The 13,569-nt window shown below is 38.5% G+C and overlaps 1 protein-coding gene and 1 long non-coding RNA gene across 4 annotated transcripts in view; both read left to right on the top strand.

Moving 5' to 3' along the window:
* Positions 1 to 13,569, top strand: part of Jazf1 (JAZF zinc finger 1) — a 326,310-nt gene that overhangs the window by 23,692 nt on the left and 289,049 nt on the right. The gene's annotated exons all lie outside the window — the stretch shown is intronic.
* Positions 1 to 13,569, top strand: part of LOC134473970 (uncharacterized) — a 96,505-nt gene that overhangs the window by 23,087 nt on the left and 59,849 nt on the right. Inside the window, exon 1 of the long non-coding RNA XR_010044481.1 lies at positions 1 to 13,569. This exon is cut by the window's left edge and continues 23,087 nt beyond it; it is cut by the window's right edge and continues 19,847 nt beyond it. This is a non-coding gene — a long non-coding RNA (uncharacterized LOC134473970).

Below are 13,569 nucleotides of genomic sequence, written 5' to 3'. Positions count from 1 at the left end.
CACCAGTAGGTTCACAGGAGCTGCTGGTTCTTCTCCTGGCCCACACTAGGGGCGCTTACCAAGAGGGCAGAAGAATAAGCTGCCTAAGTCCCACCATGGCCAGATCTCAGGAACGCTGGTTCTCGCCTTCATTTTCTTAAACTGAGACACAGAGTATCAGAAGTGGGACTTGGTGACAGTGTGATTAGATGCTAAGGTCTGCATGCAGTGGAGAGGCAGCATGTGACATTTGGTAGTGCTCAGCACCTTGTACTCTTGAAGCATGCCTAAGGCCTTTATGTCCTCTTTCCTGGTTCACTGCTACCCACAGAAGGTCAATTTATGTTTCATCAAACTCCTGAGCAATTCGGACGCACACTTGGGAACCACTACTCTAGAACATGTAGCATTAATTTGTAACTACCATGAATGAATGGTCCCTTCCCTTGACTGAATGAGCATTTTGTGCTTTCGGGAAAAATCAATAAACAATTTTCCTTCTTATCTCAACTCCTTATCAATAGTCTGTTGTACTCAGAAATGTACACAAGTCAAAAATAGACAAATCATATTTTATTTACTACAGATTTATTCTAGCAGACAGTGGCAGGCTCTGCCAAAGTCACAAAGTGACTCCCCATGAAACTGACCAGGAAACCACCACTGATAATACAGAGTGTGCCTTGGCCCTTGACTGATTCCTCTGTGTGAAAATAGGCCTTGGCTGCCTTGATCCAGTGACTTACACATTCTGAGGAAAACAGACACTCGTGCTCATCCAAAGTAAACATCCCAGTGAACCTTTAACAAGCAAGGACTTGGTTAAAGACCGGTGACTCCAGTAAAATGATTTAGGTGTTTTGGTATTTAAGTATATCGCTGTATGATTCTTGGCAGCCGTTAAACACCAGTCAGGAGCAATTTGAGTTGCATGGGTACCATTATCTTTCAGGAGTATCTTGTGCATAGCAGCTCTTGAGCTTTGGACATTACTTGTATTTGCCTGTATAACCTTACAGCCACCTTGTGAGGTAGATACTCTTAATATCATTTTATAGATCAAAATTCTGAGGCATTATGAGGTGAATTTGCACAAGGTCTTCTTCCCGGGGAGAGGGATTTTAGACTTTGAATGCAAGTAAACTTTTTTTTTTTTTTTTTTTTTGGTATTTTTTGTGCTTGTGGCCGTGCACACGTACACACACATATAACGTCATACTCTCATACTCACACATTCAGTCTGCACTCTCACAATCTAGAAATGATGTTTCTTTTCATGTCCTCTGCATGGATCATTTCTAGGTGTGATTATTCAATTTTGGAGGAGGCCCTATTTACCTGTTGCCTGCTATGAGTGACCAGGCTCTCCTCTCTGTTTGGCACCTTTGCTGGTTGACTCTGAAAAGAGGAGAAAGCATTACTTAGTGTAAACCAGAGAGCCCTAAGAAGTTCCTGTATTATTCATTTCTCTTCTGAATTTCTCCTCTTGCCTCAAAAATTGAACATGCTTTTCGGGGGAAGAAGGAAGGCATGTAACTCTGTTACATGGCAGCTGTTACAAGGCAGCATGCTTTGGTAGCTAATGGGCTTGTGCCTCAGTGGGGAGAATGATGGCTTCTCCCAGGACTCTGCAGAATGAGCTAAACGGAGAGTGAATTAATTTGACTGATGTATACAGTAACTATAGACAGCTTATTACTGGGCCAGGTTTTAATATTCTCACAAATGAATTCTCCTTGTATTCTGCCCAACTACTCAGTCTCTTTAATAGCCTGAAATTGAGTAAAATGAGAAGGTGCTAAAGTAGTTGAAACAAGAAGTGAAATATATGTACTGCATATTTTTATTACAGCCTTCTTTCCACCCACCCTTCCTAATCACTTTTTTAGTGACCAATGTGATTGCAGAGTGATTTGGTGGGAAAAGCACTTGCAACCAAATTTAGTAAACCACAGGCCAATTTTGTTTTAGTTTTAGTGAGGAAGGGTAGGTAACAGTTGCAAATGGATTATTGTATTTGCTTCTAAGCTTTTTCTTTTTAAAATATTTTCCCTCTTGATCTCTCTAGTATGTTTTGTCTATTTTGAAACTAATTGTTTGAGGAAAAGAGGCCATTATTTTCAACCATAGGAATTCCATTTTTTAATTACATAGGCTTTACTTTAGTAAGAAATTAAGTGCTATATTTAGTCATTGGTGTTACAGAAATTTTGAAGGTGAGAATTTAAGTACCATAATTGATAAATGATACATAGGGATGAGGAATTATAATAAATAATGGTTTAATAGTAACTGTCTTCAACATCCTAAAGCTGATTGATAGATTAATGAAGTACAAGCAGAATAATTGAGGACTAAATTGCATAGGAAATGTGAATGGGTTTGTTTTTACCTGTGCAGCACAATAAAGTTTTAGAGGCAGTTGATAAATTGGTTTGGTTCACTGTGTTGAGTATTTGAATTCTAATACTCTAGGGTACTAGAAAATTAGAAATGCGAGATTAAGTCAACCCAGAGAATCTCGAAGAGGTTATATAATGATCAAACCTTTTTAAGGGCTATTGGTAGACTGAAATCCACCTACCCACTCTCTCCTCTTCCTGTTTCTATAGTGACTCTGTCCAATGACCCTGTGCCATGTTTCAACTTGTAATGACCAAGGACCCATAAACTTTTCAAATTCATTCTGGTCCATTCTGTTGGTTGAACAACTCTGATTATAGGATCAGTTTGTGGTTTGGTAGTAAAAGCTTATCTGTGTTTTGCAGCTTCTCCTGTGTATATAGATCAGCTATTCTCATAGTTGGGGCTAAGTGTCAAAGAGGGCGACAGTCTTAAAAACCTTGAGGAGCCAGTATTAAGGTCTCTCATTCCTACACTTCCTTCATCCCATTATGAAAGGACTCAGGAACAGAGAATTCTTGGCATTTCCCAGTGTTCCAACTTTTACATAGTGAGATTTCAATGGGAACTTCCAGATTCTCATGATAATTGTTCTGGGGTAGAGGTGGGGGTGGAGGAAATAGGTGGAGGGCAGGAGAGGTTTATGTGGTTTGCAATATAAATTCACGTTATTGTAGTCCCTCAGAAGTTTCCTTAAAAGGAATAAGACCCCATCTATGGGGAGAGGTAGTCCCGCGATGGCCAACACTAAACTATGTCAGTGTTGTCGCATGTAATGAAACAAATCTCTGAAGAAGGGCTGTAAGGCAATGAGGGAGAAGTCTGAACATGAGGACAGAGAGACTGACAGTGCTCAAGTTGAAAAAGGGAATACAGATCCAGATATGCAGAGGTTCATCGGAGGGAATAGATGTGATTAGTGAGCTGCAAAGAGTGAATATGGTAAGAATGGAGAGTACAGAAGGCCAAGGTTGTTTCAGATGGAATTTCCTGGTGTCTTCATCTAGAGCTCACCAGTTCCTTTTTAGTTGTTCTTGCCTTTAATTATAATTGGAAAAAAAAGAAGCTACAAACTGATCATTACAATGAAAAGTTCCCCAATAGAAAAGTTGTTTTTTAAATCATGATCTGAATACAGACTTCAGGGAAAAGACATTAATTAAAAAAAGAAGTTACCATTTTTTAGTTTAAAAGTGATATTTTTCATTGCTTGCAAAAGAACCAGGTGCTTCTATTTCATTAATTTTATTCCAGCAAACATTTCTTTGGAGTGTACTTCCTGGTTGACAGTGTTGAGAGCAGTGTGCTTGAAGATGAGCGTGCCAGATGTCCTGCGAGGGTTAGCCCTGGTGGCCCCTTGCTGCTTGTAGAGCAGCAGTGGAGGTGTGTATAAGGAGGTGTGTGTAAGGGCTGGGGATGTGGCAAGAAGTAATGAAGTAGGCCACACTTCAGGGCTGCTCTTGAGCAGGGCCTAGAAAGGAAGAGGGAAAGTCAGAAGGTAGAGAAGGCAGATGTTTGCTGCTGTGGTGACTGGAGCAAAGGCTCAGGCTTCCAGAAAGAAAAAATTACATTTGGCTTCCAAAGAATGGCACCATGTGGAAGTAGGGGCCTGGAGACAGGGAGAAGAGGGCCCTACAGGTAGGAGCGTGGATAGAAAGGGGAGCTGGGGTTTGTACCACAAGGTGAATTTCTTTCTCTTTTGTTATGTGGGACCATGGGGAGTGTCCTGGCAACCCCAGGCTATACTGTATACAGGTTGATTGAAGAGTGTTCTGTGCTCAAGAATTTTTTCCCATCTTTGCTTCTGCATCAAAGGTGAAAATGTAATGACCTGGAAATTAGTCTCTGGAAGTTGGATATTATCTGGACTGCTCAACAAACCTTTCATATGATTTATAAACTTTTAGAATTCTGAGAAACTAAGAAACTACATAATAGTATTGTACTGAGCCTGTTGTTATGAAAATGTAATGCAGATTTTTAAAAAAATTTAGTCAGTAATTATGACAAACTTTAAACGTTCAAATATGTCTCGGTGTATCTTTTCTGAGCTTTTTTACTGTCATTTTTCTCTTCCCCCTTTTCAAGCCTTCTGCCTTTCCCTGTGTCTACAATCTCATCTCCAATCACTACTCCCTCATCTGTTGGTCTTTGTTAACTTGCCACGTTTACTCTTATTCATGCATTTCCTGAGAAGGGCTTTAAAGTTTTTATCTTTCTCTTTTACAAAGCAGCAATAAATCAAGATTTATTTATTACCCATGTGACCTTTCATTTTCCTCCTCTTTCTGAGCAAGTGGGAAAGAAAAAGCTAATACAGGGTTGCACAGAGGAGGCATTTAATAAATATTAGAAGAATGTAGTGAGGCTTGGGAGATAAAAGGTTGGGCTGGCTTTATGAGGGCCAATTTACTTATTCCAGGAACTGGATTCAGGCTTCATAAATGATGAAACAAGTCATGTATTTGGGTTCATACTTTTAGAACTTTTACGTATTCAGAAATACCTTTATGAAATCAGGGGGAGGGATTACGTATATCAGAAGTCATATATACAGAGGTTTAGAAACCCTGTCACAAAGCCTTCAGATCCAGTGGCCTGATTCATTTCCTTTTAACTGGCCTGTAGATTTTTCATATTTTAATATAAAAGAATATATGATTCATCAAGCAATCTGGATGAATTTCACTTCTACATGATGAAATAGTAAATGAGATTGAAACTCCTACTTTATCATGTCAGATCAAAGCTGCATAAAGATATGAGCCTGCTGGTTTGTTTTGAATGATGTATAAACAAAATGATAATGTGAAAAAAGCAGAAAAAAAGAAATTAGTAGGTTTTTGTCAACATGAGCCTCAATCTTTTTTTTAAAACTTGTAAATATTATTGTAACTCTATTGAATGATGGTAATTTATAACAATTTCAGAATTTTTAAAAATTTAGTTTGACCCTCAAACTTTATTTTATATTCTCATTTTGAAAGTACTGTAGAACATATAAAAGATACAGAAAAATATGAAAACTTAGAAGAGACAGAAAGTCATAAAGAAAGTACATTCGGGGCTGGGGATTTAGCTCAGCGGCATAAGTGCCTGCCTTGTAAGCAGGCAGTCGTGAGTTCGATCCCTGGTACCGATAAAAACAAAAAAAAAGACAAAAAAAAAAAAAAGAGTAAAAAAAAAAAAAGAAAGTACATTCATAATCCATCTTACCAAGAGCTACTGCCTTTAATGCTTGGACACATTTCTTTTCAGACTTACTTAATTTATATTATTCACTAGATTATATATATATATATATATATATATATATATGTCATAGTATGCTTTTCTATACAGCTCATAACAGAACATTTATGCTTACTTTATGTATTCTTCCTACATTATATTTTTAATGGCTCAATTCCAATGAACCCACAAACTTTAATTTAAAATAACTTGAATGAATTTCACATTCAGCCTTCAGACACCTAATTGACTGGAATTTGGGATCTCTAAAGCAGGTTTCTTTTGGCCAATGGGCCATCGGATTCATCTGGAGGCCAGGTATCCTGTGACCCCAAAGGCATATAGACTTGCAATCATATAAGCCCACTTTCTAATCCTATTGAACACTTCCCAGTCTCTCCCAGGCTCTTACGGCACATTGCTTGGCATCTTAGAAGAAGGACCCTCCTTCTTGTGCTCTGTAGTAATCAGTTCCCAAAGGGCCAACCAGTAGCAAACCATGGCAGTGTTTACCTGGTCTGCAGAAAAAATGAGAAAAAGAATAGACGCACCATTGTGAATGTTTCTTCAAGTTAGATGTATCATCTTATTCCAAGTTGGCACCTTGTTTGAGGGTATGTGTTAAAACATTGTTTCTTTTGTGAAATGAAAATATGGTCATAGCAGACATCTTTTTTCTATACTCTTCCTTAAGGCATTATTTTTTTCTCTCTCGTGTATTGCTTTGTGAAATCCAAAAGTCTGGGAGTAGCTCTTTTGCAGGCCAGTTGTGCCAAATTACTGGTAGTTACCATACTTTGCTCACCTTGTTTGCTGTACTGGGGTGCTCATTTCCACACTTTGACAGGATGGCTGGTTCTTCCAACATTTCTTAAGAAACGCCCCCCTAAGCTTTCCAGACCTGCTTTTCCACTAGGTAGAATATTTTTCCATTTGGGGTACTTACTGATTTACCCAGCTGTCTACTCTAAAAACCCTGGAAGTATACCTGAAAAGTGGAGCCCTTGTTAGTGGACTTCTCCCCGGAGGAACCAGGGAATGCTTCTCAGGGTACTCCTGGTGTCAGCACAGTGAAAGTAATACCTTCAGCCTTCTAGTGCAAGCTACCTCTTCTTGCAGATCATGTGGGTGATTTGTTTGCTTTTCATGGTTTCATGGTTGTTGCCAGACGGGACTTTTCCAATCAATGTTGTAAGACTTTTAAAAATAGTACATTTATCTCATCAGGGCAAGAAAATCTGGGAAAGACAGTGGAAGAAGAAAATGACTTACCTGTTAAGAACAAGTGAATTTTCTAGTAATTATTTTGCCCATTTCCATGTTTGGCAAGTCCATTTATTTTGGACAAACCTTGGATTAAAATATATGTGAGCCCCACTTCACTGATTCATATTGAAGAAAAATGTGTACTAGTGTGGGGAACCCACATTTTGAACCCAAGCTTTCCCATTGCTTTTTTATTCTGGCTCTCTTAACAACTACATTCTTCTCCCTGTTTCTTACCCTGAGAAATTCACCTGAGAGGGAGGCATGACAAGGAAGATGTGCAGTGACCCTAGAAGAAAAGCCCCATATATGTAATGTGAACAAAAATATGATGAGTGTTTAAAAATTTAAAAATATATCTATTACAGTAAAAGACATATTGCCATTAATCCCCCTCAAAATACTTCCTATTGCTCTGAACACTGTGCTTCCATTGTTTTTGCCATTTTCTGAAGCAATTCTGGAGGTCTTCTTTCCTGAATGTCTTTAGTTGTACTGTTGTGGCTGCCTTGTTGTCATGAATTGATTAAAAATGTTTGCCATTCATCTTTGTCTTAATTACTTTCTCTTGTTGCTGAGACAGAATACCAAACATCCACAAATTAAGGGAGGAAAGGTTTATTTAGTTTGCAGTCTGTAGAGGTTTCAATTCATAGTTGGCTGATTTCAAGGTAGAGTGGCATGGCAGAGGGAATTTCCCAGGAGAAAAAGTTCATGGCAGCAAAAGCAAGCAAGCAAAGCAACAAGCTGCAAACAACCATAGCATCTTTTTCCTGACACTTTTATATAATAACTAGACTACCTGTTCAGCCTCATCAGTGGACTGTTTTACCAATCACACATCTCTAATCCTAGCATCATATTGTGGATCAATCCCAGCAGTACGTCCATGGTCCCAACAGCACAAATCAGCCCCACGTATAAGTACATGAGGCTTTGGGGGAACATGTAGATGTAAGCCATAACAGTGGTCATTGTGGCTTTGGATAAAAGTTTAAAGTTGTATGATGCCAAATCTGGTGAATAAGGTGGAAGGGAATACACCATCATTTTTTTTTTTTTTTTTTACGAACCTACCTTTCTGTTGGATAGCACTTAGCAACAATATTCGCTGTATTTTTTTATCATAACTCATAAAACCATATAAAAGTTCTTTCAGAACTGTTTCAGAAAGTGGCAAGAATGATAGGATATGGTCAAAACTAAGGGAAGTATTTTGAGGGGGGCATATAGCAATGTAGTTTTTACTATAATAAATTTTTAAAAATCTAAGCATTCACTGTATATTTTGATCACATTGTAACAAAACAACCTGGAATGTTGGTGTGATCCAGACTTTTTGCTTGCCTGTCTTTGCCTGACTGTTTTATGTTTTGATCTTCAGGAGAAAAACAAACAGAAAACAGATGACTTTGCCATCCTTTCTTTCTCTGAGCACATTTTTTTCCTAACCCTGGCATCATACTTGTTTGCCATTTTTTCCAGTTTAAGAAAAAAAGAGACTTTCCATGTATTTGTTGACAGGCTAAGAAGGAGTTGTCTAGTTCAGTTGCTCACTTGTGATAGTGTAGGTCAAATGAGAAAAGGAAGCTGGTTGCAGGCTGTGCAGCCCAGCTCTTGTATGACTGCACCCTGCGTCTGAGGAAGGATTACTTGCCAAAAATGACAGTGGCAGTACTTAATGCAAGGGAAGAAAAAGTTACTGTTTTTGTTCTAGTTAATTTTGGGTTAGGAGAAAAGATTTGGGTACCATCTCTTTGTGTCAGAGAAAGTAGCAGGTGAATGAAGTCAGTGGATGTGGGTTGGGACAGTTTGCTTCCCCATAAAGACGTCTCACTTGCCCATCTCTGACTGTAGACTGAGGAGATTCTCCTCCTGTAGACGGAGTTGTACACATCATCAGTGCACGGTGACTTAGCGCATGTCAGTGTCTCCTTCCTTTGTTGCTAAGTGTTTCAAGTGCAGCAAGAGTTTGTCTTCCCAGTTAGTTATTGAGAGCAGAAACCAGGCCTTGGTTTTTAAAATTTGTTTTACTAATAAAATATCCCTAATTTCAAGTAAGAATTTGGTAAATGTGTTTTGAGTGGGTGAATGGATTTGATGGAATGGATGAAACTTTTTCCTGGATTTCACTCTGCTAACAAGCTGCCACTCTTCTTGGGAAGTCTACTTGCATAGAAAAAAAAAAAAGGAGGAGGAGGAAGAGGAAAAAAGGAAGGAATAGGAGAAGAAGAAGAGGAAGAAGAAGAGGAGGAAGAGGAGGAGAAGGAGGAGGAAGAGGAGGAGGAGGAGGAAGAGGAAAAAAATTAACCAAGATGTAACAGTGGTTGAGTTTTAGTGGACTATGTGATTAATTTCTCTATTACTCAAATGTCTTGAAAGACAGCTAAATAACTTCCATAATGTTAAAAAAAAAGAGTTTATAATAATTGAGGAAAACAATGACTGGAAACAAATATGTCAAATGTCAACAACCACTAAATAAAAAAAATAAGTACTTAGATACTTGTTCTTTGGGCACTTCTACATGATGGAAACATTTTTTAATTACAAAAAAAAATTTCAAGGAAAATAGTAAAGCACTTAAAGTACATATCAATAGTATGAAGTACAAATTAACATTATTGAAAGAAAATGGAAATTTCTATTTTAAAATGACAGTCTAGAGTAGGGAGATGCTAGTCTGCCAAATATGGTAACCCCGAAGGACATCTCTGTTTAAGAAGCTAGCATGGCTGGAGATTTAGCTCAGCAGCATAAGCTCATACCAAAACAACAAGAACAACTGCAAAATAAAAAAAATAACAGTAAGAATCTATCATGGTAATCATATTTAGAATGATTCTACATTGTCAAGTAAATGTTCAGTAGATTCCATTTAATAAGGCATAGAATTAGCACCTTTTAGTACTTTAATTAGGCGCTTAATAAAATAAATTTAAGTTATATGAAAATTCACTCATGTGAAACACCTGAAGATCCCCAAGTGCCGTGAGGTTGCTCAGGTACCCCTTACATTGGACAAGTGACAGATCCTCAGATACATCACAGCTCTTTATAACAGAAATACTTATGATCAATTGATCAAGGGAGAAATGGCCGCCTTGAACTCAGTGTTGATTCTATCTTTTACAAAAAAGAAATTTCTTTAAGGTGTTGGCCTCTTTTTGCTGGCTTTCTCTCTTTAGTATGTCTAGTCATTTTCAATTCTTTGTGTAAATTCATGTTGTCTTGCCTGGATTGATCCTACTGATAGGTGTCATTTTTGTACCTGGATAAATGACTAAAGCTATGTTGACATTTCTACAAAAGACAAAATCAAGGAATTCAGGAAATAGCATTTAGGTTATTAGCACAGATCTTATTTTAGGGCTTCTCAGAAGAATATAAAATTGATGTAGACAACAGGAAAACTGCTTTGCAATAAAAAGAAACAAACTCTTCATCCACATTGTGCCATGCATGAAACTCAAAACCATGATACTGAGTGAAAGAAGCCAGACACAGAGATTAATATGCAGTGTAATTTTATTGTATATGAAATTCTAGAAAAGGCAAAACTATAGGGATAAAAAAAGATCAGAGATTGTCAGGGTCCTAGCATGGGAGAGGGACATTGCCTACAAAGAGACACAAGGGAAATTTTTTTCTTCTAGTACCAGGCATTGGGGTTTTGCACTGATATGCATCCCTGCCTCCCATCCACCTTAATTTTTAAATTTTGAGACAGATTGTTGCTAAAATGCCCAGGCTAGGCTTACACTTACAATCCCATCTCAGCTCCCAGAGTGCGGAGATTGCAGGAGGCATGCACCACCATAGGACTACAAAGGAGCTTTTATGGAGTCTCGCACATGCTGGTTTTTTTGTAAATTATGGTAATGATTACCGCACTGTATAAATTTGCCATCACCCATCAAAGTTTACACTTAGAAATGGATACATTGTATGTAAATTCTTATCAGTAAAACTTAAGGAGTCAACTTCTACTTTTGAAGATAAATTATTACCAAACCATTATCAGAATGGTATTATTTGTTGGATGCCTCCAAGAAATTACTGTACTAAACGTTAAAAATGACATCATCTGACATTACTTAGAGTTAAGATTATTGATGATTAAGCTTCAGGGTCAAGGCATATCAGCTTTTAACTTCCCTGTCTCCATTTCAGTGTGTGCTTAGGTATGCTTTTATATTTACCTTCATTATTTTGGGAGGCATGCCCTCCTAATATCATGGCCACCATACTCAGAAAAACAAAAGTTAAAGATGTGAACCTCGTCTTAGAGACCTTTTGGTGCCCAGAACATCTTAGCTACATTTCCCTTGGTCTTTTCATTTGCTGAAATAGAGATCAGGTTTAGAAGATAGCAAGGATAGGGCTATCTTGGTTCCTTAGTTCCTCGTTTAGCAGTGCGAACTTTCAATGACTTCTGACCTCCTAGGAGTATTGAATATGTTTGATTTTAATTTTAATGAAGAATAGAAAGTGATCTCATTTCCCAAACTAAGTGAAAAGTAAATTGAAAAAGACCAACCAAAATTAATTTCTAAATTTCATCAACATTTGCGTTTTACTCTTTTCTTCTTGGAATATGAGTAATAATGCTGGGAAATCAAGTGCCATTTTCCAGAAAATTTAATCTTGATTTAAAAAGCCTGAATTAGAAGAATTAGGAATCTTTATCCATCTGTCCGTGTTTGTTTTTAAAAATTTAGTCTCATTTATAAAATGAATGAGCACATTTTCTACTAAATGATTATACCGGGATTATATATATTTATTTTCAATGTCAGTCCATTGCTTATTTGATTTGATTTTTTATTAAATTAGTGTTTTATTCTCTTTCCTCTTCCAACTCTTTGTAAACAGACTGTGGGGACCCTGGCAGGGAAGAACCCCAGCCTCTCGGGGACAGAGTGGTGTCCCTGCTGATTGGCAGGCAGAGCCTGAGACTCTGGAGTGAGACTGCAGCTCCATTGTTTCCCGCAGATGTCTGCCTCTCAGAGCTGGGGAAATTGATGACTGAATAATGCAGTGTACACACAGAGAACTTACCATTCCAGACAGAACAGTCTGTTTCTCTTTTGATGCTAAGAATATCTGCGGAGCTTTTTTGGTCCCATGCTTCCAACTCTTTTATTTCTTCTAGTATTTCAACCTTTGGAAATCGGCTGTATCTTTAATCTTATTCTTAGTACTAGCTAGGGGCTAAGTATTGAGTCTGAAGTAGACTTGCCGAGTAACCTTAAGTGTGAGCTCCCTTATCTTAAAAATGGGAGGATAGTACTGTCTGTATCCAGGGAATACTGATGAATGATCATAAAAGCAATGTAGACTGTTTGCCAATGCAGAACTTGTTCCAAGTTCTTTCCCTTTCCTCATCCAGGAACTTCAATCTCCATAAGCTTATTTGTTAGTTTATACATTCTTTCGTTCAGCAACTTTTCACAGATCACCTTGTGGACTTTATGTACTGCTTTAGGTATTGGCATTCAGCAGTGAATGAATTTGGCTTCCTGAAGCTTACGTGTCAGTAGGAGAGACATCATAAAATATAAACATTAACTCGCTTACGTTTTTTAAATGCCAGTCTGCCTGTATTGAGAATATGCCGTAAGTTTCTTTTATGGATGACATCATTTTCTCTTATACTTAAAGGGTCCATCTGTAATTCTAAAAAATGGGCATAGGTAATGTTCATTCTCCTTGGTACAGTATGACATTTCAACCACTGCTGGCAGATGGAGCAACATCCTCTACATACTGATTCCTCTGTTGAATGCTGAGCATGTTGTGTACCCAGTACTGTGCTGCCAGCAGAACTTCTTTTCCAAAAGGTGTGGTACGTACACATCACGGGAAGACAGAACTACCAGACAGTATACACTTGATGTAAGGAGAGGGTGTCTGTGTTCAGGGTGTGGGGAAAAGAGGCAGTACCTGAACAAGTCAGGGAGGGCTTAAACAGAAAGACGTAACCTTGAACTAGGATGTTCCAGCAAGATGACATGTATCAGAAGAGGCTCTCCAAGCAGGGAGCAGCACTGCAAGGAAGGCCAGAGTCATCAAAGATTGTTTGGTGGCTTCTGGAGGCAGAAATGGTTCAGTCAGTGTAGATGTGCAGGAGGCGGTGTGCAGTGATAGAAGATGAGGCCGGACCCAGAGGGTTAGACAAAACTCTTCATTCTGTCTCTCAGACTACAAACTGGACCAGCATAGTGTGCCCAGCAGCTGGTTGGAGGTAAGGTTGTACGGAAATCTCCGCTTATTTCTAATACAGTGCTCTTTCTATTCCAGCCACAATGCCTGTAATTTATATACCTGGAACAGGTTAAGTCATAGGCCAAGGTTAACAGTGCAAAGATGACACTGCCTCTGGCACCCCTCTGGATGTTGTTTTCTGTGCATACATGTGCAAAAGGGGCTAGGGATGCAGAAATCCAGCCTACTTTCTGCTAACCATGTCCTGCATCCCAACTGGGTTTCACTTCTACCCTGAAGAAGAGATAACTCTTTCAAGATCCACAAACGGCTATATGGGCTGTCAGAGTCCTGGGAAATGTCCTGGCTCTGAGGGGCAAATACAGTGAGAAACCTCACTCAGTACTAGGGCCTTTTGCCATACTTGGCTTCTTATTGAAGTGTCTTCTGCTAGGGGGTAAAAATGGGGAGACAGGAGGAAGG

Source organism: Cavia porcellus, unplaced genomic scaffold (genome assembly GCF_034190915.1).
Source record: "Cavia porcellus strain 051 isolate PalLab524CR breed Dunkin Hartley unplaced genomic scaffold, mCavPor4.1 scaffold_2, whole genome shotgun sequence".
Taxonomy (NCBI): Eukaryota; Metazoa; Chordata; class Mammalia; order Rodentia; family Caviidae; genus Cavia; species Cavia porcellus.
The sequence above is the reverse complement of the archived record's forward strand: the minus strand, read 5'-3'. Positions and strand labels throughout refer to the sequence as shown.